At 43.4% G+C, this 7,963-nt stretch overlaps 1 protein-coding gene across 4 annotated transcripts in view; it reads right to left on the reverse strand.

Annotated features, from left to right (window-relative positions):
- LOC116077728 (ATP-binding cassette sub-family A member 8-B) overlaps positions 1 to 4,919 on the reverse strand; it is an 80,420-nt gene extending 75,501 nt beyond the window's left edge. For all 4 annotated transcript variants that reach the window (XR_004113315.1, XR_004113316.1, XM_031352469.1 and 1 more), the window contains exon 1: positions 4,633 to 4,919. The gene's annotated coding sequence lies outside the window, so the exon portion shown is untranslated. The remainder of the gene's footprint in view (positions 1 to 4,632) is intronic.
- Positions 4,920 to 7,963: the final 3,044 nt, after the last annotated feature.

The raw sequence follows: 7,963 nt of genomic DNA on the forward strand, positions 1-7,963 counted from the left end.
GAGACAGAGACAGAGACAGACAAGACAGGGACAGAAAATTAATATAGTTCTGAATACAATATTTAAATTCCTTAGAGCTAAACAATCATAGTTTAAGACCTAATGTCTTGTAGCAGATACATTGGTGGTCAGCCTTTCAAACTGAACTGTTTCCAAATTTTGGATGAAACTCACATCCGTGTTTTATTACTCTTGTTGTTTTCTCACATGATATATCCTGATTACAGTTTTCTCTCCCTCTGGTCCTGCCAGCTCCTCCCCACCTCCCCTTCCATCCAGACCTGCTCTCTTTCTGTCTCTCAGTGAAAAGGAGCAGGCTTCTAAGGGAGCCTCAGAGAGCCTACAAAGCCTGAGTTCCTACTAAAATTATAGAAAAGGTTCCATTTATCCTGTTATGGGATTATCTGTGACTCATGCCATAGAATATGGGAGCTACAGAAGGATGAATCATTTCTGAGGCCGATTAAAATAAAACAGGTTAAAATATGCTATGTTATCCATAAACTCACATCAACACTCAGGGAAATAAAATGCTGTCTTCTCACCATGAATAAATAAACAAACAGACAAACAAAAAACCAAAAACAAAAGCTACCTGCCTTTGCATGCCCCGGGCCAGGTCTGGGTGGCTCAACAAAAACTTCAGATTCATAAAGAGCTTATCCTGGCCTCTTGTCTTGGGTGAGAATAGACCAGCTAAAACATTGTCCCAATTTAAGAGGTACATGAGCATGCCACCATTAGGTGTGTGTAGTATTATGGGTCAAGTCATTTCACCATTAGGTGTATGTAATATTATGGTTCGAGTCTTTATTATGATATGGAATGCCCACTGTTTTTCTACTTTCCTGAAGTTTTAACTCATAATTGCATTGCATCTTAATTTTGCATTTTAGCAAATGCTTTGCCATGTCATGATATTCATATTCAATAGGATCTGCTACTGTCAATAGATTACATCAGTAGGCTAATCTTTTAAACTCTTGCTTGTGTCTATAAAGCCTTCTTCATGTGTCAAGTTTTAAGCTCTTTTGTGTTTTGAGACAGATTCTCTCTGTAAAACCTTGGCTGTCCTGGAACTCACTAGGTAGAACAGGTTGACCTCAAACTCACAGAGATGCATCTGCCTCCGCCTTCTGAGTATCACTTGATAGACCCTATAGAGACAATACCCAGGGGATAGACACAGCCCCTGGTTGAGCTACCCACGAATCTCAGAAATTTTAACCCAGAATTGTTCCTGTTTAAAGAGAATATAGGGACTAAGAGTGGAATGGCCATCCAGAGACTGCCCCACCTAGGGATTCATCCCATCTGCAGACACCAAACCTAGACACTACTGCTGATGCCAAGAACTGTTTGCTGACAAGAGCCTGGTATAGTGGTCCCTGGAGAGGCTCTGCCAGAGCCTGACCAATACAGATGTGGATGCTCACAGCCAACCATTGGACTGAGCATGGAGTCCCCAATGGAGAAGTTAGAGAAAGGACTGAAGGAGCTGAAGGGATTTGCAACCCCATAGGAAGAACAACGATATCAACCAACCAGACCCCCTAGAGCTCCCAAGGACTAAACCACCAACCAAAGAGTATACATTGGGGGTAGGGGGGGCGGACTCACAGCTCCAGCTACATATGTAGCAGAGGATGGCCTAGTTGGTCATCAATGGGAAGAGAGGCCCTTGGTCCTATGGAGGCTTGATGCCCCAGCATGGGGACATGCTAGAGGGGTGAGGTGGGAGTGGGTGGGGGAAAGTACCCTCATAGAGGTAGGGGGAGAGGGATGGAATATTGGGCTTGAAGAGGGGAAACTGGGAAGGGGGACAACATTTGAAATGTTAACAAATAAAATAACCCATAAAAGAAAGATAGAAAGCTGACTACTGTTTTGAGTACAGAAGAGAACAGTGATGCTGCTGTAGACGTTGGAGGACTGCCCAGGGTGTGTCTGCTTGCCCTCCTCTGGCTCTGCTGTTGTCAGAGTGGAACTGATGGTGCAAAGCGTAAGACACAATACCACTAGCCCAGCTATGCAGTGGGGGGGCACTTGGTTTTCTTAAAGCAACACAGACACCCATGTTTCTCCTGGCTAACATTTGTCTGTACACACCTTTATCTAGCCCTTTGCTTTAAAACATTAGTTGACATTTTAAATGTTTGATTCATAAAATACTGACAGCTGTTCTGCTGTTTAAAATGCCCTGCTGTTTAAAACCTAATTAATAGATAGTACTATTTTTAAAGTGGATTAAATTATGTACGAACCTTTGCTTTGGATAATCTTTCACCATGTTTTATTCTTATGTTTAATTTTATTGACCTCTATTCTAATTCTACTTTTTATAGTCTTCTCAATTTTTGAACTGATAAATACTTCTTCATTGCCTCAATTTCCTGTCTTGTTCAAAGCATATTATAAAGGCATTCATATATCTTTAATGGTGGCTCTTAATTTTCACAAAGAACTGTAATTTATTTTATGAAATTTTACAGCTTTTATTATGATTTTTTTTTTTTTTTACAAATACTGTCTGCATATATGAGCTCTCTATAGTAGACTCTAACTGATATGGTTATCATACAGAAGTGCGACTCCACTTTTAATCTGAAGTAAACACACACAGATTTATGTCTACCAATAACAACCCATTAGCTTTCCAGTGAGTAGTGGTTTCTGTGGTGAGGTATTGTATTTGGGAGGCAGGGGTAGAGACTCTACCTGTAGAGGCTTTGGACTGGCTTCATCTGGATTGAGAATTCATGATCCTATATCTTGTGTGTGAGCCGCCACACAGGAGATCATCCCAGAGGCTTTGCCCATGACTGGCTGAAGAGAACAGGATTGTTCTGCCATAGAGACTACTTAGCACAACAGAGCAGGCTTTCCCACAGCTGTGCGGCAAACCACAGCTTTAGCTAACTCAACACTGAATGAAGACCATCTATAGGAGAGAGGGTAGGTATGAGTTTCAGAGTAAACAGCGGTGGGTGATTTGATAAAGGAATCTGCATAGATATTTAATTAAGCTGGAGTGTAAAATTTCCTGCAGAAGATGTTTCAATGCATAATAACCTCCTGCTACAACTTCAACAATCAATACGGTGCAAACATGCTCTGGGTTAGCCTCTGCTGCAAACTAAGGGATGTAAATGCTCTTCAAGGGCTTTTTTCCTGAGGGAGGAAACAGGATACCTAAACTGAATTATGGAAGGGAAGATTCCCCAGAATCTGATGCTTATTAGATCTCTGGAAAGCATGCCAGGGGCGTGAATGGCCTAGGGCTTTTGACCACAAAGTCGGTAGCTTCACCATGAATGCTATAAATTTGGTTCTAAGTCCTGAGAACTGAAGCAAGTGCTAGGGATGAACACCACGTGGTGATTGATAGCAACAAGGAGTGGGCAGGTCCTTACCAGAAGCACGCCTCCTTGCCTCCTCCTCAAGTTCACAGAGAGCTCACACTGTGGTGGGTCGCTAGAGTCAAAGCTCAGGTGATAAGTCCTGGCCAGTCTAATGGGAGACACAACAGCTGAAGCAGGCTCAGGGGCTACTGCCCACAGGTGGAACCTGCATAGGGCTGCTAAAGGAGCTGGGAGGGAAGGCTGCAGCCCAGAAAAGAAAAAGGAGGCCACTCCCACTCGTTGAAAGAGATAAGGAAGGAAAGGATGCCAAGAGGAGCTGCATCAGGTTGGAGTGCCCAGTGATGGGGAGCTAAGGAGCCTCATAGATTGTTCGCAGTCAGGATGATACAGAGGGGACAACCTTTGAGGGGGCTGTGTAGGCTGTTGGGGTGGCAGAGTTGTCAAAGTAGAGATCTCAATAGAGAATCAGGCACAGACAGTCCCACAGGCAACTGTACTCTGTCTGCAACTAGTTTGATTTTATTTGTAAATTAAAATTGCCTCCTTGCCTGTCCACTCCTGGTGTGTCTTCTGCAGTTGGTAAAAAGACTGAAGACGTGAACCGTCCTTATCCGTGGAGTAAATAATAGCCAAGATGGGGTGGGGGAGGGGTAAGGGGAGGAGGGAGGAAAAGAGGGAGAGGGAGAGACAGAGACAGAGAGAGACAGAGGGAGAGAGACTCAGTTTTTCTCCTCCCCTGTTGCTCTAGGATCCTGACACTTCTGTGCTCCAGGATGAGCATTCAAAGCTAGACTGTGAGACAGAGGGAGAGCCTACATATTTCATATTTTGATTTCACCCATGGTGCCAGAAGAGTCAGAGATCCTAGAACAGACAGTTTGTTGAATTCAATCAAAAATTCTGTGCACCTCTCAGAAAAGTTGTTAACCCCAGACTGTCAAATTACATCATCAAAGCAAATTACTCCAGAGGCAGCCCAAGCTTTCCAATCAGTCCTGAAGTGTCTCAGCTCTTGACAGTCAGTCGGCCAATTTCAGCTCATTCCCACACTCATTTTATGGCTCAGCAGAGCGTCATGATTGCATATTTTAAAGACATACCAGACACCAAAACATTTCAGAATAGTCCATTGATTTCTAAAACAACTTTGGCACAGATGGTTAGCATTCAGCTCATAAAACGGTTCAGTTTTTATTATAACAACAACAATAATAATCCCGATGCCCAAACAAATAAACCCAATAAGGAAGACAAAATTGCAGAAACTTACTTTCTGGAAATGCGAAGCTAGGACTCCAAAAGCACCATTTATTCCCTGGCTCTGTTTAGAAAGATAAAGTGAGTCACCGTCCCCTCCCCCTGCTTTCAAGCACCTTTCTAGAGTTTAACTGTTTGCTGTCCGTGAACGCGACTGGTGAAAGCTGCTCTCAGCGGGAGTTTATGATCTCAGCTCTGGGTTGGTCTTGCCAAACACCGCGGTCACGTGACCGCGCATGGCTGCTTCTCTTTTACCGCTGTGTAGCCAGCCCCCGCAGGGCGGTGCCAGTTATATTTGGTCACCTGTCCATGTCTCTGTATAATGGAGGAAATTAAATATTCCGAAGCTTGCAGTATGCCTAAGCTTTTCTGTCTGAACATCTTATTGATGTTCACCGGTGACTAGAGCTGACAGCAAAATTTAATGCATTGCTTTTAAACTGGAAGGTGGTGAATCAGAGAACTGTATCATCAGAGGAAAGCTTTCTCTCCACCCACAGCCCTGGGCTTCTGCCTTCTTCACTCAGGATTTTCATTCTTATTTCTCAGTTTTGCTTTCATTTAGTTCTCTGGTGATTTTTTTTTCCAGTTCCCGCTGAGCTTTCGTCTTGACTATTGATTTCTGAAATCCGTCTTAGCGTCTCGATTCTAGATACTGCAGATGGTTATCTCATATGTCCCTTCTACTCCTGGAGGACAGGCATAGACATCAAGTGTCTTCATCAAATCCTGTCCTTATTTCTGTTTTTGTTGCAGGTTGCTTGCCATCTACTCGTTAAACGTTAATCTTGTGTTATGAATGCACTATTTTATTATATATTATTTTTATTATATATTACTATGAAACATGCTATTATTTTTCTGGTTGGTGTAACTGTGGCATTATTTATCTTGGGGATATCCAACAGCTATTTAACTGGACACTAGGCCTTCTCAATCAGAAGGAATTTGTGCTTGGTATTCTAAACCTAGGCAACTCTCTGCGGATGTATTAGATCATAGACCCTAGAGGAGAATCTACCACTGTTATTTTTCTTAAGCAGTATAATTTCTAACTGTATTTTAAATACTTCTTATACCTACAGATGAGTGTAGTTCTCATGCTTCTTAAAGAAGCTCCCCTTCGCATCCAGCAGAGGTTACTACAGGGATCTAAAACTGGTCAAAAAGCTGAGAAAAAAATGACTACGAGGTACCCAGACTCGATGCATTATGAACAACCATAATATAAGTTCAGAGAACATCCTGGAAGGAGGGATATGAATCAGAAGACCAGGCTGCTGGCTGCTGGACCACATCTTCTAGACAGGATCTCTGCTCCCGTGAGGTTGCAACAATATATCTGCCTAAAGAGCACTTACATAAGGACAACACCAGTTGACATGCTGATAGGAACAGGGGAAATTTCCCAAGGGTCCACTCCTAGATATAGGCAGCCAGCGGCTACAGAGGAACAGAGAACCAGTGCTCTCCAGAAAGCAGTCCCTTTGTAGTTTATTCAATTCCAAGTGGTCAGCCCTAAAGACAGGTACATATGAGCAATACTAAATGACTTTAGATGTGTATGTGTGTGTGTGTCTACAATGGTAATTAAGATGTCATAAATTTGAGAGGAAATTGAGTGGACACGCAGGAGAAATTAGAGGGGAAATTATGTAAATGTAGTACATGTATGAAATTCTTACACAATTAAAAAATAAATTCACCGTGTTGTTTTTTGAGACAGGGTTTCTCTATGTATCACTGTAATTTTTATTTTAAAAAGATTTAGTTTATCTTATGTGTTTGGGTGTTTTGGTTGTATGTGCATGTGCACGCCTCACATGCATACTTTGTGTCCTTGGGATTCAGAATCCAGATCAAATCCCTTGAAACTGGAGTTACAGATTACAAGTTACCATATGGGAACTGAATCTGGGTCGTCTGCAAGAGCCTACGGTGCTCTTGACTCCTGAGCCACTCCTCCACTCCCCAATCCACCTTTTTTTTTTTTAAATCAATGAACTTAATCTTTTATTGGTTATTTTATATGTCAAATGTTGTCCCCCTTCTGGTTTCCCCTTACAAACCCCCCATCCCCTTTGCCTCTAAGAGGGTGCTCTTCCACCCGCTCCTGCCTCACCACTCTAGCATCCCCCTATACTGGGGTATCAAGCCTACATAGGACCAAGGGCCTCCCCTTCCATTGATGCCAGATAAGGCCATCCTATGCTACATATGTGGCTGGAGCCATGGGTTCCTCCATGCGTACTCTTTGGGAACTCGCGGGGGCGGGGGGAGGTTCTGGTTAGTTGATATTGTTGTTCTTCCTATGGCGATGCAAACCCCTTAACTCCTTCAGTCCTTCCCCTAACTCCTCCATTGGGTTCCCCATGCTCAGTCAGATGATTGGCTGCAAGCATCCGCATCTGTATTGGTCAGGCTCTGGCAGAGCCTCTCAGAGAACTATACCAGGTTCCTATCAACAAGCACTTCTTGGCATCAGCAATAGTGTCTGGGTTTGGTGTCTGCAGATGGGATGGACCCCAAGGTGGGGCAGTGTCTGGATGGCCTTTGTTTTGTTCCTGCATTTTCCTTTAGATAGGAAACAATTCTGTATTAAAAATTTTGAGATGGGTGGGTAGTTCCATCCCTCAACTGGGGTCCATGCCTATCTACGGAGGTGGAGGGAGGGAGGAAAGGAGAGACCTGGGAGGGAGAGAAGAGGGGAAGGGGAAAAAAAGGGCAGGAGGATCAGGTATGGGAAGAGACAGGAGAGAGGTCCAGAGGGTCAGGAAATTGAATAGAAATATGTAGCAGTGGGGGGTGGGGAATGGCAGGCCAGCACTAGGAAGTCCTAGATGCCAGGGAAGTGAGAGGTTTGCAGGACCCAATGGGGATGACATTAGCCAAAATACCCAGTAAAGAAGAGATATAACCTGTAGATATCACTGTATTTTTTAAAGACAGAATCTTTCATCTGGACCTGTAGCTCACTGATTACACTAGAATGTCTAGGCAGCATGCTGCAGAGATTTTCCTGTCTCTGGCTCCCTAGTACTAAGAGTAGAAACAAAAGTATATTTAATGCGCCAGCACTTATGTGAATCCTGGGGATGTAAACCTGGATCTCATGCATATAAGTCAAGCAGTTTACCCACCGAGCCATCTCCCCTGCTTCTATCTTTTAGCTATTAATTTGTAGCTTGATTCACTCATGATCAGAGAACATTTAACATGCTAATTTTGTTAAGGCTTGTTTCCTGACCAAGGGGAGATCTACCTTCACGACCATTCCATAGGCACTTAAAGAGATGTGCAGCTTACCGTTGCCTGTCAAGCCAGGTAGCACAACAACCAGGCCA

The sequence above is a fragment of the Mastomys coucha genome, unplaced genomic scaffold, assembly GCF_008632895.1.
Source record: "Mastomys coucha isolate ucsf_1 unplaced genomic scaffold, UCSF_Mcou_1 pScaffold5, whole genome shotgun sequence".
Taxonomy (NCBI): domain Eukaryota; kingdom Metazoa; phylum Chordata; class Mammalia; order Rodentia; family Muridae; genus Mastomys; species Mastomys coucha.